This window comes from Sphaeramia orbicularis, chromosome 10, assembly GCF_902148855.1.
Source record: "Sphaeramia orbicularis chromosome 10, fSphaOr1.1, whole genome shotgun sequence".
In the NCBI taxonomy this organism is placed as follows: domain Eukaryota; kingdom Metazoa; phylum Chordata; class Actinopteri; order Kurtiformes; family Apogonidae; genus Sphaeramia; species Sphaeramia orbicularis.
This window is the reverse complement of record NC_043966.1, coordinates 44,457,267-44,474,338: the sequence shown is the minus strand read 5'-3', so window position 1 is coordinate 44,474,338 and position 17,072 is coordinate 44,457,267. Positions and strand designations below refer to the sequence as shown.

General features: G+C 38.2%; 1 long non-coding RNA gene across 1 annotated transcript; it reads left to right on the top strand.

Annotated features, from left to right (window-relative positions):
• Positions 1 to 2,305: 2,305 nt before the first annotated feature.
• Positions 2,306 to 16,346, top strand: LOC115426563 (uncharacterized). The gene is made up of 3 exons (XR_003936360.1): positions 2,306 to 2,408; positions 3,190 to 3,196; positions 16,335 to 16,346. It is a non-coding gene; the product is annotated as an uncharacterized LOC115426563 (long non-coding RNA).
• The last annotated feature ends 726 nt before the right edge of the window (positions 16,347 to 17,072 follow it).

Sequence of the window (17,072 nt, the reverse complement as noted above, 5' to 3'; positions counted from 1 at the left end):
ATTAATTCATGAGGAAAACCATTGGAGATTGATAAATGACAGTGACACTTGTTTTTATGTTATTTAATTGATATCTTTTGGGATGCACCGATATTGATACCAGTATCGGGTCCGATACTTAGCGTGTGTACTTGTACTCCGATACAACCGCACCAATACCCCTTACGGCAGCATGACATTAACAGTTAAGTGCAGCAGGTACGCGTCGAAGGAGTAATGTCAGCAGTGTGGAGATTTTTCAAAATAAATGACGATGACAAAAGTAACATTAAAGACACAGATGGATACTGACGAAGTGCTCTGTCCATCCTCTGCGTACATTCCATCTGTTTTCCAGGTACTGGTGGATGCGTACGCAGATGGAGAATACCAGCGGGAACCGTGGAGGTAGAGGATCTGTTCAAAGAACGACTGTGTGAGTTAGAGAAAAACTACTGACAGATTTATGACAGCAACCCTCATCAATATCAACATTAGTATCCACATTAGTGTTACCTCTGTCGTCTCCATGTTTATTATTACTGACTTTCTTCTTCTCAAAAAACTTTACTTTTCTTCGTGGTATTTGTCCAGTATGGTTAATTAAGAGTGGCGCCCCCTGGTGGATTGATTGAGAAACGCTCATTGCAACGCATTAAATTAAATGTCAGCAGCAGCACTTTGTTCCAGTCAAACTCATGACAACGACAATAAAGCCCATTTACAAAAGGAACTAAGAACTGGAATAGTATCATTAAGTACTCATATTGGTACTCCGTATCGGCAAGTACTCAAACGTAAGTACTTGTACTTGTACTCGTTCTGGAAAAAAGTGGTATCGGTGCATCCCTAATATCTTTGTTGAAAAAGTCACAGTTTTCTCTGTTTTTGATATAATAACCCTCAACCTTAGACTGAATTTTAATGGACATCTACATGATTACTGATTAAAATATAGAAAAATACCTGATTTCCACCAAAAAAAACAAAAAAAACAAAAAAAATGCAGACAATAACTTTAGAATAAATAGTGTTAAATCACTTAAAAAGATTAAAAAATAGAGAAAAATGTATTTGGAAACTACCACAGAAGTAGCTCTGGGTCTTTACGGGTTAATAGGGACATTGTACATTAATTCACATTCCTGTAAATGCCTAACGGCTATTTTTCACCTGCAGTCCCTGAATAGACATTGAATTGTCACTTTAACATTTAAAAATACCCAAACACAGATGAGTACAATAAAAGTTTTGCAATACAAAATTTAGAATTAATAACAGATCAGACAAAATAATTAAACATTATTAAAATATACTTGGCACAGACATATTAAAAAATACAACAGAGACAAGACTAAAAAATGTCTAATGTTGTGCAGCTCCAATTATTAATGTACCAGTTTTTTACATGCATTTTAGATGTTTTTTTTTTGTTTTTTTTTTTTTTTTTATTTATTTACACAGTATTAGGATGCACGAACTGAAATGTGCTAAAGTTTTTTAAATATCAAGAAAAAAGGTATGAACTGGTGGGAGAAAAAGCTGCTTACTGGCCATCTGTGGGTGAACATTGGACTGACTATAACGAGTTTATGGCAGTACATGTAAGCACTTTCTCTAATTTCTTGGTCCTGTAACTTAATTTCTTATGATAACTGGGTTGTTGTGCATGCAAACATAATCACTTTTCTGTTTTTCTTTTTTTTCTTTTTTTTTTTTTTTTAATTTCCTGCAGTACTGGCATTTTGTCGTTAACCGGATTTCTGTGATTACACATATTTAGAGTGTATCTGTTTTGTGGCTGTTTGTTGATACTTTATCAGAGCTGATATGTTTTACAGTTTTGTTTCACTCGAATGTAATAAAATAAACCACAAATAATATAATTTAAATCGATTAAATGAATATAAATCAGTCAATAGCAGGAGTTAAGCCGAATACTTTAAAATACAAGAAATATACGTAGTCTCTAATTTGAGGCAATCACAAACAGATTCAGAAACAAGTCTGTCAAACCTTAGGCATAAAAAATATATTCATACAAAATGTCACCAAGTGAAACTGTTTGACATGAATTGCGGCTGCTGGAGACAGTCGTACATCACTTTGAGAGATGAACTTTTCATAAGAGTTTTGACATTTGAATAGGTTTATGAGGTCACTAACGGAGGACTTAAACATTAGTTAAAGCACTTTCTCTTAATGGTATTCCTCTGTGTGGTATGTTGTTCCGCACAGCCAACAAAGTCGTGAAAAACGGTTTGTTTTCCACTGCCCAAAATGTACAAAGATTTGTTTTTCGTTACAAGTTTAGATTCGGTACTAGTATATTAACCCTTAGAGGCCTGAGGCTATTTTGGCTGTTTTTGAGTACTTTTGATTTTGCCTTTATATGCTATATAAAGAAATGTTTACTATGCCCATGTTTGGTATCTTCCTTTCCGCACAGCTTCATCTATATCATCTGCCTATTATGTTTTTCCCTTTAACCTACTATATCAACATAAAAGGCCAAAAAACACACAAAAAAATATAAAACACAATTTGAAAAAAATTATATAATTTATTGCATAAATAACACAAAGATGCTTAACAAACCTTTTCTAAGACTTTGAAAGGGAATATAGATGAGTTTCAATGTTTACTAGCAACAGTGATGCGTGCGCAACTCGGAGGCAAAAACACCAGTACCAGCTACCAGTCTGCTCACATGCACCTCCAGGCTCTCCCCCGGAACTCGTGAACGAGCGAATATGTTAGCTCTAAAACTGTCCATTAACTGTTTCTGTCCAAAAGCCGAACCCATCTTCTCTTTCACGGCCGCATAATTTGACTTGACCGCATCGGGATAGGCTGTCCCATAGTAGAAAAGCAGACTGTCACAGACGGATGGGCGGCAGAGGTTGCACTAGACATTTTTGTAGTCCGTCATTTTGACAGACAGGGTCGTAAAAATTCTGTCATAATACATTATTATCCGTCATTTTAAATTTTTATTTTTTAATGATAATGAGATATATTTAGTAGTATTTAATGTTCAAAAACATCTCAATGGTGCAGCAGCTGTAGTTGCTGCTGGTTGATAAACCAACGCAATATCACGACTTGCATAATTATTTACGCCACTTTTAATTGGTGTGTTATCTGTAGACATTCTAAGCTTTCCTTGTGTATGTTTACGCAGTGTCAATCCCATACACTGAGGGTTAGGGTTCGGGTTATGTGAACCACAAATCTGGGTACAAACTGATGTGCCGTAACACATGAAAGGTAGAAAATGTGTACATATAACACACTAAATGCCATCAGAACTGGCGCATAACTTGTTTGTCCTTCATCCTCCACCACATCAGTCCCTCTTTTTTCACCGCATTTATCAGTGCCATCACATATACTGGGCTATAAAAGAACTAAGGAGACTCGGCTGTCTGCACAGTTTGCGTTAGCAAAGTAGCATCTAATTTTGGCTAAAGTTGGCTAAACAACAATTACCCTCAGTATTTTAATTGTCAAAATGACGGACGGCCTTCAGAATTTTCCGTCATTTAAAAAAAAAAAAAAATCTGTCAATGGCGGAATATTTTTGGTTAACGCAACCTCTGTATGCTTGATCTCCAGTACTTACAGATCTGAGGTGTGCACTGCACAGACCAGCATTCTGAATTTCCTCCTCCTCTCTGGTCTTAACGCCTGCAACCATAACTTTCGCCGATTTTTCTGGAAGGGATGTTTGCCAGCAGTAATTCTGTAGAAGTTTAAATCCTTCTGTTTGTTCTTTCTGTTCTGACAACCCTCAGCACAGTAAGACGACAGCATTATTCACACTGGCAGTCAGTGCTTTGCTATGAATTCTGCATGCTTTCTGCCTCCAAGGTGCACGAGCAGCATACATCCTAGGTCATAATGAAACTGATCTATTGGTTCCAAATATTAGGTATATAAAATTAAAAGTCCCCGGTTTCTGCATCCAGTTCAGGTGGGGTCATCCTCACTTTTACCTCCAATGCTAATGCAGTCTGTGGGTTAGAATCCGCAGATTCTGCCATTTTTTTCTGTTTTGAAAAAGGACAAAAAATGACAGAGATATGTTAGGAGATAAACCCCCCCCCACCACCACCACCACCACCACCTCATTTTCATACTTTTATTCGCGTTTGTTTGCTCCAGGTTCACAATGTCATATCTCCAGTTGTGTTTGCTCTACCACCATCAAATAATTGTGGAAGAGTGTTTCAAGTTTGCACTTTGGACTGCAATTGTCCCCAGCGGTCTACATGACCGACTTCCGACGCTACGATGTGTTGAAAATGTCATGTGATTCAGTCACAGGGGCGTGACCATGGACCCCTAAGGGTTAATCAAAGTCTGAGACAGTCAGTGTTACATTATGCAGATGTCAAATTAATCCTAAAAGTCAAACCCACTCAGTCAAAATCACTGTCATTAATATCACTTACAGGGAAACTGTTCTTGGTGACAAAAAAATGCAAACAAGTAAAGAAAAGTACGATCACTGTTAATAGTGAGTGACAAGCTCACATCAGAGTGTACAGAACAAGACAAATTTAGATTTTAACAAAAGCAATGCAGGGAATTTACAGGGAAGGACTGTTGTGGAGGTTACTGAAAAATGAGCAATTAACTGGTGTTTCTAGACGCTACTCTCGAAAGAAATGGAATAATTTAGCACAATCACAATTATAATTGGATTTGTTTTTCCCACTTGTTCTTATTTCTTTCAGATGAGATTTGTACGAGATCTGATGAGGCTTCGCTGGAAATACAGGTACACCTAAAACATTCAGTCAGTCCATTTTATTGTGATCTGTGTGTCTGAGGAATGTCATTTTAACGTCACAATGTTGAGAGGATGCAAAATAGGTCAAGAAGTCATGGGGCAAAAGACTTTGGGGCAAAAGAATCTGTTGAAATCTGTAAATTACTTCTGCCATTGGAATGAATGGGACAGGATCTGCTTCTAGTCCCTTTAAAGGGGCGGGACAGTGGAAAAACCACGTGACAGATAAGCAGGAAATGCCTCTCCAGTCTTTTTTCCTTGAGTTACTCCGTCTGCAGATGGTAGTATGTAGCATGCTAACAGCTTTAGCGCTGTAAAACGCATGTGTTTAGACATATTTACAATGTGAACTATCTTAAGTAAGCTGGTGTCCTACAATTAAATAATTGCTAAGAACAAGAAATGAGTAATATTGGAGAATTTTGGCCCGAAGATGGTGCTTAATTAAGATTTAAGGGATAATCAAAGTAATTGCAATTTGTTGTGATGGGACATTAATCTCTGCAGCAAATTTACTGGCAATCCATTGCTATTAAATTAAAACATTTACTCAGTCCTTAAACATCTGCTCTATTTTGGCAAAAGTAGAAAATCAAACCTTCAACTATGAGCCTGTTGGACTCATTTACTGTACTAGGAAACATTCTGTTAGAAATGATGGACCTACCAGAGACAATGCCCTGCTTAGAATCCTATCTGTAGACAGAAGTGTTCTTTTGTTAACAGTGTACATTAATTTTGAAAAGGTACGAGAATGAATCGGATGAAAATGCTCTCTCCATCGTCAAGTTTTCCTCTGAATGGAAAGTACTTGGCATTTGAAAGCAGGTGAGCTGCAAATGTATTTGTAACGCCATTTGTTGCAACACAAAACCTGTATCATCACCCGTCCTTCTCAAAGTACAGCAGAGAAAGGTGCTTATGAATGAAAGCACGGTAAAAAATAGACTCATATTGCTAAGTAATGACAAAATTCACCAAACTCAAGTTCACCTGCACCGGTGAATTTCAGACCACAAGGACAGACCATAACAGATGTGGTTATGAAAAACAGAGGGAAATATAAAAACGTGTTGGAACAGGTTCAGGTTGGACCGCGTACTAGTGCGCTACAAAAAATAGCAATAAAACATTAAAGTCAGGCATGTCCTTTACGGTTCTCACTTACAATTGACCTACCGTGGGGGTTTTATAAGATGGTGCATTGCAGTAGTGCACAGATGGATAGCTGCTACTGTTGGCTGGTGTTAGGGTTGGAGCTCATGGGGGTCATCAAGCTTTTGGTCCTCAGTGGGAAAAGGAAATCCATTTCTAATTGCAATACTGTGTAATACTGTGAGTTTTAATAGATGCAGGCCCCCTCTGTGCGGTAGAGCAGTCTCCCCTCTGTGGCATTGAGGCAAATCTATTTCCCCTTCAGTGAGCCAGTGGCTTACTCTAGCCCGGAGGGAGCCCGGTTCTGCCATGTGTTAAAGCGCACCTGCTGTGTGTTTTTACTAAGAGGGTGAGTGGCCATGCTTTCAACAGGTATCTGCCATTACCTAGGGGTACAAACCATTTCAAGTGAAGTACCCGACCTACAGTTGAACAAACACATAACCTTCATTTCTGAATCGAGCAGCCTGCTATCAAACACAAAATAGGAAAGTAATAAAGATTTGCCTTCTCCTGCTGGCTTTCAGACTCTGTGGCTACAATCACACAGCACAACACTGGCTATCAGTGAAAATATTAGACAAACTATGATTTACAGCCCGATAAGTCATTAAATAACACCCGACAAATGGAACTCGGATGTTCTCTTTTAGCTCTTTTTAGTTTATGAGGGAAATAGCTGCTTGGTGTTGTGGAAATGTTCAAATGATAACCCACACACAAAGACGAGGAGAGAAAGTTAGAATTAAAATAAATAAATGCATTTATTGAGAAGTCAATCACAGAGAAACTCTGTAAGTGAAGTCTGATTAAACAAGAGAAAACTAAAGATTATATAGAACTAAATCCAACCCCCTCAAACTATGATGTCATTCCTTACGTACATCGTACCACTCCATACTACTCCTTCTCTGCTCCGTGAAGAGGTCATGATGACCTCTTCACTCTAACCTTGCTTGGATCCTATCTGGAGTGCAGGCGCCATCCTCTATCTACACATTCAGACATTTAGGTGTTTGGGTTTTAACTCAAGGCAAGAAAGAACTCCATTCCTGGGTCGGGAGTGTTACAGAGTGGTAAACATCACACATAATGAATAATGACTCAGCAATAAAAGAAGATGTACTAACAGTATAAAATATAAAGAGTATAAAATATAAAAAGTAAATTTTTCCACCACATTGGTCAGGTCATTGTTGTAAATTATGTATTTATTTGTTTGACAGGGACAATGCAGTCAGACATAGTTGCAGCTGATGTGATGCATATAGTTTATAGCAAGGTTATAATAGTTTTGGATTTTTTATTCTAGTTTAGTTTTATTTAGTTTTGACTTTTTTCTCTCTAATTCAGTTAGCTTTAATTCATTTTTAGAGCAGGTTTGCTAGTTTTTATTAGTTTTCTTTTTTTTTCTAAATGCTTATTTTTAGTTTAGTTTTAGTATTAATTTTAGTTTTGTCATATCTTTTATCTTCTTCACTGTCATATTCAAACAAATCCCATACCAGACTCTGCTTTCTCCCAATTTTAGTCTCCATGTTTCCAGATAGAGTGGGCCTGAGAAGAACCTATAAATATGACAACTGCAGATTTTATCTTTGTTTTACTGTAAAAAGGTAAAATTACATGAAAATGTTTACAGTAGCAAACTACCCTTTTACAAAAAATATGACTAACCTGAACAATTATGAACAACGTGGAATGTCTTAAAGGTCCTGTATTATGCAAATCTCACTTTGTGAAAGTTTTCTTATAGTAGTGTGTGTTGCAGTAGCCTCATTATGAGGTTCGAATTTGAAAACTGTCTGTTTCCTCCCTGCCTTGCTACACCACATTTTGTGAAAATGCCTGCTCAAACGGCCCAGTTTGAGTTGGGTCCGCTTATGACGACATAAGCGGATTTAACTCCTCCCCCTGACTGTGCCCCCACCCTGGCAAAGCGAGCCCCGCCCTGGCAAAGTACCTCTTGGACAACAAACATGGCGAAGGCGAGACACGCAAGTTGTGGTGTTGTTGGCAGCATACACCAACACGATAGTTTATTTTTGCTCCCCACTTCCGAGCCTCTCCGTAAAAAGTGGCTGGATTATATCTGTGATGGTCATGTACCAAACAACATTCCGAAACCCTTGTACGTGTGTGCCCGGCATTTCACGGACGAGTGTTTTTCGAACATGGGCCCATACAGCTCTGGCTTAGCACAAAGACTCCGAATCAAGAAGGACGCAGTACCAACGCTTCGTGACCCAAGTACAAGTGTGGGAGATGTAAGTTCTTATCATTTTTTTGTATCTTTACTGCATAACCCTACATTACGGATAAGCTGGTGGTTGTTGACATGTACGTCTAACTTTAGCATGGCAGCTAACATAGCTCGGTTACTGCTGCTAACGTTTGCGTCCCTGTTAAAATGCAAGAGCTGATAATATCGAGAGACATTCAACATAACTACTTTGAACACGGGCCTTTTGTGGTTGGCATCAGTACAGTTAGCATCAAGCTTGTTAGTAGCTGCCTGCATTAGTGGTGGCAGGCGTCTTTTCGTGTCGGGTCCATGAACCCGACACAACACCGCCGTTTTCCGTCGGGGCTCAATCACGCCTCAAGGCAAAGAAAGCCAGTGTTTGGAAAGACGTTCTGTCTGAGACATGTGTATTGTAGACGAGAGAGCCATGGCTTCACAGTCAACATTAGCGCGTAGTACCGCTAGCGTAAGCCGCGTCCTCTCCCAGAGAGGGGAGGGGGAGTGGGCGTGGACAGATGCGTTCATTTGCATACCCGGAAGCAGGCCCAGAAACAGCCTGTTCTGAGGAGGGCTGGTGAGAGTGACTTTTTCGACTGCTGAAACTCCGAAAAAAGGATGATTTTGGGGCGAACAAACTTAAATACTATGTTTTTGGGCTTCTGAGACCTATATGACGTGACTGAAAAATAGCATAATACGTGACCTTTAAGAAAAGTAAACACAATTTTATCAATATTATACCTGTTATTAAATGTTTTGTGTATTTGTAATTGTATTGTAACTTCAAATGCACATGTGTAAATGATAAACTGAGGCAGAATAGTTAAAACTGCACTTGTTTTTCTTAAGACATTTCAAGTGTTTCATATTATTCAGATTTTTAAGGAAACATTGTAGATGTAGACATTATCATAATGTAATTTAACTTTTTCCACTGGTATTATTTCACTGGTTTGGCCCATTTGAGATCATATTGGGGTGAATGTGGCCCCTGAACTAAAATGACTTTGACACCTCTGATATATTGTATGACTTAGGCAATTGGGCTATGAGGCTAACGATATGCTTGTATTTTCACAGTGTGGTCCAGCCAGGTCTCACATAGACAGAGGGCAGAACAGTACTTGTAGTACTTGTTGTTTCGGATAAGCAGGAACAATTCATCTACTTTGTGCTTCATTGATGTCACATTAGTCAGGAGCAGAGCTGGTTGTAGTGGCAGATAAGGGCGCTTCCAGCATTGTTTCCTGGCTGGCTTGTGCCTCCAAGGAGACAGATCTGCTGGCTTGGTTTTAGCTAGTATCTCCACAGGAAAAGTTGAAAAGGAGGCTGGGCTAATTGTGTATGAGTCGTCTCAGAAAGAAAGTTTTTCCCCGTTGGATGTATGCAGGCGTGGACTGACCACTAGGACATTCTATCGAAGTCCAAAATGGCCGTCTGATATGGTGAATCAGAGGAGAAAAATCAGCGATATTAGCGTCAAAACAACAGGTGGCACCAATACGATTATGAAGGCTATTACGTAGGGCAGAGATGTCAAACTCATTTCAGTTCAGGTTCCACATTCAGACTAATTCAATCTCAAATGGGCAGCACCAGTAAAATACTATCATAATAACATAGAAATAATGACAACTCCAAATTTTTTCTCTTTGTAAACGTAAATATTTTCATGTATCTAAACTAAAAAAAAAAAAAAAAAAAGTTAAATTTAAGAGAAGTAAGTACAATTTTAACAATATTCTGCCTGTTATTAAATATTTTGTGTATTTGTAGATCCACTGTAATCTGTAAATTATAATGTACATGTGTAAATGATAAACTGAAGCATAATATACTTAAAATTACACTTATTATTATTTTTTTTTTTTTTTTCTGTTTGTTCATGTTATTCACATTGTTTGAAAGGACAGTTTGTAGATGTAAACCTTCTCATAATGTAAATTTACTTGGGTTATCATTTCCACATGTACATTATAACTTACAGATCACAGTGGATCTACAAATACACAAAACATTGAATAACAGGCAGAATATTGTTAAATATTGTTACTTACTTCTCTTAAAACATTTCAAATTGTTCATATTTGTTCAGGTTATTCACATTTTTTTTGCGAAATTAAACTTTTTTTTTAGTTTAGATACATGAAAATATGTACATTTACAAAGAGAAAAAAATGGAGTTGTCATTATTTCTATGTTATTATGATTGTATTTTACTAGTCCTGCCTATTTGAGATTGAATTAATCTGAATGTGGAACCAGGACTAAAATGATTGTTAATATCTTACTGTCATTTTTGTATTTCTCAAATTCATCCCAAGGGCCGGACTGGACCCTTTGGCGGGCCGGATTTGGCCCCCGGGCTGCATGTTTGACACCTGTGACGTAGGGGAAACACAGAAAACTTGAAACCGAAAAACCCAAAGAAGAGTGTGAAAAAACGTCGAATATGAAGCGTAAGGAGAAAGGTGGCTGGGAAAAATCAAAAGAGAAGAGGGCCAAATTATTACAGGAGGAGGCATTCACATTCAAAAAGCTTACTGAGCTTTTTCGCAAGACTGTGGAGGACGGCCAAGAGGAGGTTGAGTCAGAGCATCCCCCGGCAGTGCAGGGACAGGAGAACTCAGGTGACGAGCGAGAGTTGCTGTTAAGTTGCAGGAGCAGTAGGACATAAGTATAGGCGGGTTAAGTTTCGGCTACAGCTACCTGTTTATTAGGGTTCTGTTAAGAATGTTGAGTTTTCACCATGATGATGACGACTGCATTCAAAGTTAATGCAGTCCAACCTGACATGTTTGGGGCTGTCAAAATGAATGTGTGAAATACCACGAACAATATACAAATATGGAAATAAAAGCGCCATAATTCCAGGTAGTCTGCGAATATTTAACTCATTTCCAGTGTCACTTCTGATATGCTAGGTAACGGGGGGCTATGTCAAAATCCTCCAAAAATTAGGGTCTCTCTCTCTCACACTATTACACACACCGTGCCTTCTCTTCTTTTTCTTCACAATGGCATAGCCTAATTCAGGGTGCAATTTGTCGAAAAAACAGAGGGGGGGATGTTTGGGGTTTTTTTGTTGTCAGCGTGACCAGAAAATTTCATCAAAATCTGTCTATAACTTTTTGAGTTATGTTGCACACTAACGGACAGACAAACAGACAGACAAACAAACAAACAAACCCTGGCAAAAACATAACCTCCTTGGCGTGGGGGGGGCCACTGATCAGCCTTGGCGGAGGTCTGCGCTCTCCGAGTGCTTTTCTAGTTTGTCTGTCTGTCTGTTTGTTTGTCTGTCCGTTAGTGTGCAACATTACTCAAAAAGTTATAGACAGATTTTGATGAAATTTTCAGGGTTTGTTGGAAATGGGATAAGGAAGAAATGATTAAATTTTGGTGGTGATCGGGGGTGGGGGTGCCCACGGGGGGGGCCACTGATCAGCCTTGGCGGAGGTCTGCGCTCTCCGAGTGCTTCTAGTTGTTTATTGGGGCAGCTGTGGCCCAGAGGGCTGGAGCGTCGGCTTGTGACCGAAGGGTCGTCAGTTTAATTCCATGCACTGGCTGAAAAAGCTGTTGGCTGATGTGCCCTTGAGCAAGGCACTTCATCCCCCATTTTGCTCCCTGGGCGCCTCCTATGGCAACCCCGCTGCTCCTAGTTTGCAGTGTGTGGTATGTTCCTGCATGTTCTACAGATGTTTTAAAAGCAGAGGTTGCGTTTCAGTGTGTGGTAAAATGTACTGTGTACTGACAATGAAGGATGTTAATTTTATTGCAAGTTAGAAAATTGCATTTAGAAAATGTGAAATGAAGTAGGATTTGAACATTTTTCTCGATTTCATTGTTTGTTTGTTTTTTAAACAACATCATATCTCACACTAGCTACATAACCTGTTTTAATCATAACCACTAGTCTCGAACCGTGTTCAGATTCAGATTCAGATTCCTTATTCGTCATTTAAACATTCCCACCATAGATGTAATGTTAAACTGCACTGGTCTCAAAAACACACAGATAAAACACTTGTAGACAGAATAAAATAGTAAGAATTAAAACCTATAAAATTCCATAAATAAATAATGCACATAAAATCTGTCATGTGATAACTCCATAATCAATGGTAAATTTAGGCCATTTTTTATGTTCTATCATGAGTTATAGAGCAGCAGACAAAGGGTAAGGGTTAGCTGCCGTCCAGTCTGATCTGCAGGTTAAATCTCGTAGAATCTTTGTCTTTTGTGGACGTCATTTAAACAAACACATGAACACATACTCTTCCTCTACACATATTTATTTCTCTCTTCCTCTGTTCCTCTCTCTCCTTTTCTGTACCAACGCAGTGGATATGAATGGAGCAGTGCAGTGCCATGCATATCAATGTGTCCTTAATAAATTATGAACCAGATGTGGAGAAAAAGGGCTTGTGTTTTCTGCTGTGTGGCCGGGAATTCACTAACTCTAGATGAAAAAATAACAAAAAAAGCAACACTCATTTTAAAAGCAAATGTCTTACAGTGCATATACTAATGCAAAGTAAGATATTCAACATTTTAATTAGCTATTTCAATTCAGTGTTTTACTTCTGCTGTGTCCCTTGACAAGCTTAGGTTTAGCATAATGATGCATCATTTGCACTCACTCATTTCCTGAACAAGGTTTCTAGGTGATTAGAGGCATAAAACCTCTACTGGCGTCATAGGAACATATTATAATGAAACTTATTTGTTGCTGCCACACTTGAATCACCTACGGTATATTAATATTAATCACATTAGACAATGATAATGACTAATACTGTGGTTAAAAATACCTAATACCTAAGATCTACAGTAAGACTTAAATACCTAGAATCGATGTTCAGTGAAGTGTGAATGTGATGGTGTGTAAGTGCTGAGGGTAAAAGTGCAGTGAGTTTTCTGTGGTCAGGTTGAGGATTCGCCAGAGGATGTACCTGGAGCTAAACCCTATTCAGTGTCACCCAAGGGGCAAAGACCACAGCTCCAAAGTGAAGCCAAGGAAGACGTTTCTTAAAGTGAAATACCCCTGATAACCACTAGATGCTGGTTTCAAAATGCCCTAGCTCAGGGGCGTCAAACTCATTTTAGTTCAGGGGCCACATTCACCTAAATTAGATCTGCAGTGGGCCGAACCAGTAAAATAATAACATAATAATATATAAATAATGTCAACTCCGAAATTTTCTCTATGTTTTAGAGCGAAAAAAGTAAATGTACATTATGAAAAGGTTTACATCTACAAACTATCCTTTCAAAAGATGTGAATAACATGAACAAACTGAAAAAATAAGTGTAATTTTAACAATATTCTGCCTCAGTTTATCATTTACACATGTGCATTATCACTTACAGATCACAGTGGATCTACAAACACACAAAACATTTAATAACAGACAGAAAATTGTTAAAATTGTACTTACTTCTCTTAAGACATTTCAGGTTGTTCATATTTGTTCAGATTTTTTGCGAAATTATACTTTGTTTTAGTGTAAATATATGAAAATATTTAAATTTGCAAAGAGAAAAATTTGGATTTGTCATTATTTATATGTTATTTTGATCGTATTTTACTGGTCCTGCCCACTTGAGATTGAATTGGTCTGAATGTGGAACCTGAACGAAAAGGATTGTTCATATCTTAGTGTAATTTTTGCATTTCACAAATTCATCCCAAGGGCCGGACTGGACCCTTTGGCAGGCCAGATTTGGCCCCCGGGCCACATGTTTGACACCTGTACCCTAGCTCCTATAAGCCACTTTTACACAGAGATCCCGGAAAAAAAAGTGAAATGGTGATCCCACCTTTTTTCCACCATTGACCGATTTCTACAGCCAAGCCAAAGGAGTAACAGAGGTGACACAGGCTGGACTTCGACACAGTGGACCTGCGTTCTGGAATTTAAGGGGCGGTGACGCAGCGCTGTGTATAGTGTGACGGTGTTGGCTCTCAAAACAACAATGGAGGACGAACAGAGCGCAGTGACAACAGCTCACAGATCTCAGCGTCTCCCCAGTTCCACATCTTTCTGGTTGCGTTGATATGTTTGTTTACCGTACACGCCCCGCACTCATTTTTAAAACCCCTTCGGCGCGGGGGTTTCACACGCAATACGTCATGAAAACGTTACACCTTGATTGCGGAATTAGAGGTGTTCCTTTTACATAGCGTTCTGGAATCATGATTTGACTCTGTTACAACCTCCGAAGGCGTTACAGAGGTAGAACCAAATGATCTCACCATTTTATTGACACAGACGTCACTCCAGAATAAAGGTGAAATATTCCCGGAACAGAATTGCTGTGTAAAAGGGACTATAAACGTACACTGAACTTCTGTTAAAAACCACTAGTCATTACTGTTAATAGAGAGTATGCACATATGCCACTTTACCCCAGGCCATGCCCCTCTAAGTCAGACTGAGTGGCAAAAACCAACCTGCGCCACATGACAAAGTATAGCAGTAAACACAGCCAGATTGGGAAAATGTGAAATATGAAATTAAATTAAGGACAACTGGACTGGACATGGATCCATACGAGCTAAACAAGAAGTGGTCCATGAACATTGACATGTGGACAGAAATGGAGTATGCGGACATCCAGGGTGTAGGGGATCATCGCTATTTTTACCTGAAACAAATATACATGGTTTCATCATTAGTGACAACCAGGGTCCAAAACTAGAGCCCAGAACCAGCTGATCCAAAGTGCATTTACAGTAGACCGTGGACTGACCCCAGTGAATATATGCATGATCTACTGGGACTGAGGAGATTTACTGAGTCTAGTTCAGATCAACTACTTTAAACAACACAGATAATACTGCTGTGGATGAGCAGGGGACCACTGGATTCTGGGAAATTATATTTTTTCTGTTTTTAAAGTACAACATTATTTTTGTAATATTATGGCTTTATTGTCGGAATATGACGACTTTAATCTCTTAAATGAACGGCATTTTTGTTAAATTATGAGTTTTTTTTATAACTACAACTTTATTCTCATAACATTGTGATTCTTTTTGTGTTTGACTTTATCATAAAATTACAGGTTTTATATCGATATTTTATGACTTTATTCTCGTAGTGACAAGTGTTTTTATTTTCTTATGTGACCCTAATACTCTGTCGTAGCTTTATTCTCCAGTTCCCCTGTATTTGAAAAACTAGGTTAGCCTCACTTTAAGTTATTTTACTAATCATGTAGGAGCACAAGGTTCAGAATCACAAAATGAAGACAAAAACCATGAAAGATCTGATCATGAAACCAAGAGCTTTACTAAGAAGTAACATTAGCCAAAACAATACATAACTTAAGGTATGATTTTACCCCAAAATACAGCATAAATTAATGTTAGCCGACACCAAACAGGATCCACAAATCTAGGTTTGGTTTCCTGGATTTGTGGATCCATCTACTTCTCTTTTCTTTGTCTTTCGGTGTCTGTAAAACGATACCTCCGACTGCTTTTCAAACCTGTTCATACAATCAATCACACAACAGCTCTTCCCCATTTTTTATTGAATATTGTTCTTCAGTTTAGACAGTACTGAAGCCAACGCTGTCACTCATCTCCCTCTTTCTGCCACTCAGTGGGCGGAACCGCAGTGACTTCTGCTAGCGGTGACGTCATGTGCATACTCTCTATTATTAGTGGTCTGGTGGTACTTTTGTCACATTTATTTATATTTATATTTAACAGAAGAGATTGGTGTCTACTGTTTTGGGGTTTGATAGTGTTTCTTGTGTATTGACTGACTTGTTGTTCAGTTTGTGTTCCTCTAACTCAGGGGTGTCAAACTTAGTTTTATTCAGGGGCCACATTCAGCCTTTGGTCTCAAGTGGGCCAGCCCAGTAAAAGAACAGTGCAGTAACCCAGTGTTTTTCAACCTTGGGGTCGGGACCCCATGTGGGGTTGCCTGGAATTCAAATGGGGTCACCTGAAATTTCTAGTAATTGATAAAAATTAAAAATTACTAATAAGAATATATGGTGGGTTGAGAGAGACAATTCCAATCCATAAAAGCCATGACAAACTGTGAAGCTGAAACTGAAGCACTGTGGTACACTCTAAAAAATGATTAATAGGCTCAACGTAAAAAAATTGAGGTAACAATTTCCATTAATCTTTTTAAGTTATTTCAACTTGGCAAATTGCTTAAATGCCACAAGACTTCTCTAGTTAAGTAAACTCTATTATTTTAGTACAAACAACATGATTTGCTTTTTACTCTACGAGCTTAATTAAGTCAAACCAACTTAATTTTAATTGTGTAAAAACTACTCCATTTAGTTATATTGACTTATTGTTTTACTTTCATTCTACTCAAAAATGTTCATACAAGTAGTTTCTTTAATTTTTTGAGTTGGTCTAACTTGTTTCTGTACATCAGAAGAAATTCCATATGGAAATTCCAGTTATATGACTGAGCCATTTAATTTTCTGCGCAACTAACTTACTAAATTTGTCTACATGTTAATATCTCGAATGTACACAGTACTATTGTTCTCATGTTCTTGCAGATATTAATTTATACTTGTTAAGCAGTGAGAAGTTACATTAAACAATACAACTGCAACTAACAATAAACATGAAAGGCACTGTTTGGCCTATGGCTCTGACTCATGGTGCAGTTCTATAAAAATAAAAAAAATAAACACAAAAAAGCCAGTAAACATTAGCATGCACACATTAACTCAAAATTAATACCAACATCACAACCCTGCTGAACCCCTGCACATAAAAGAACACGTTTTCAACAATATACCCAATACCCGCAATGCAGCAAATACGCCACAATATAAACTACAATTTTAAATTAGAAAGGAGCAAAATGTGTATTATTCAGTCCTTGAATAATTAAAACTACTGTT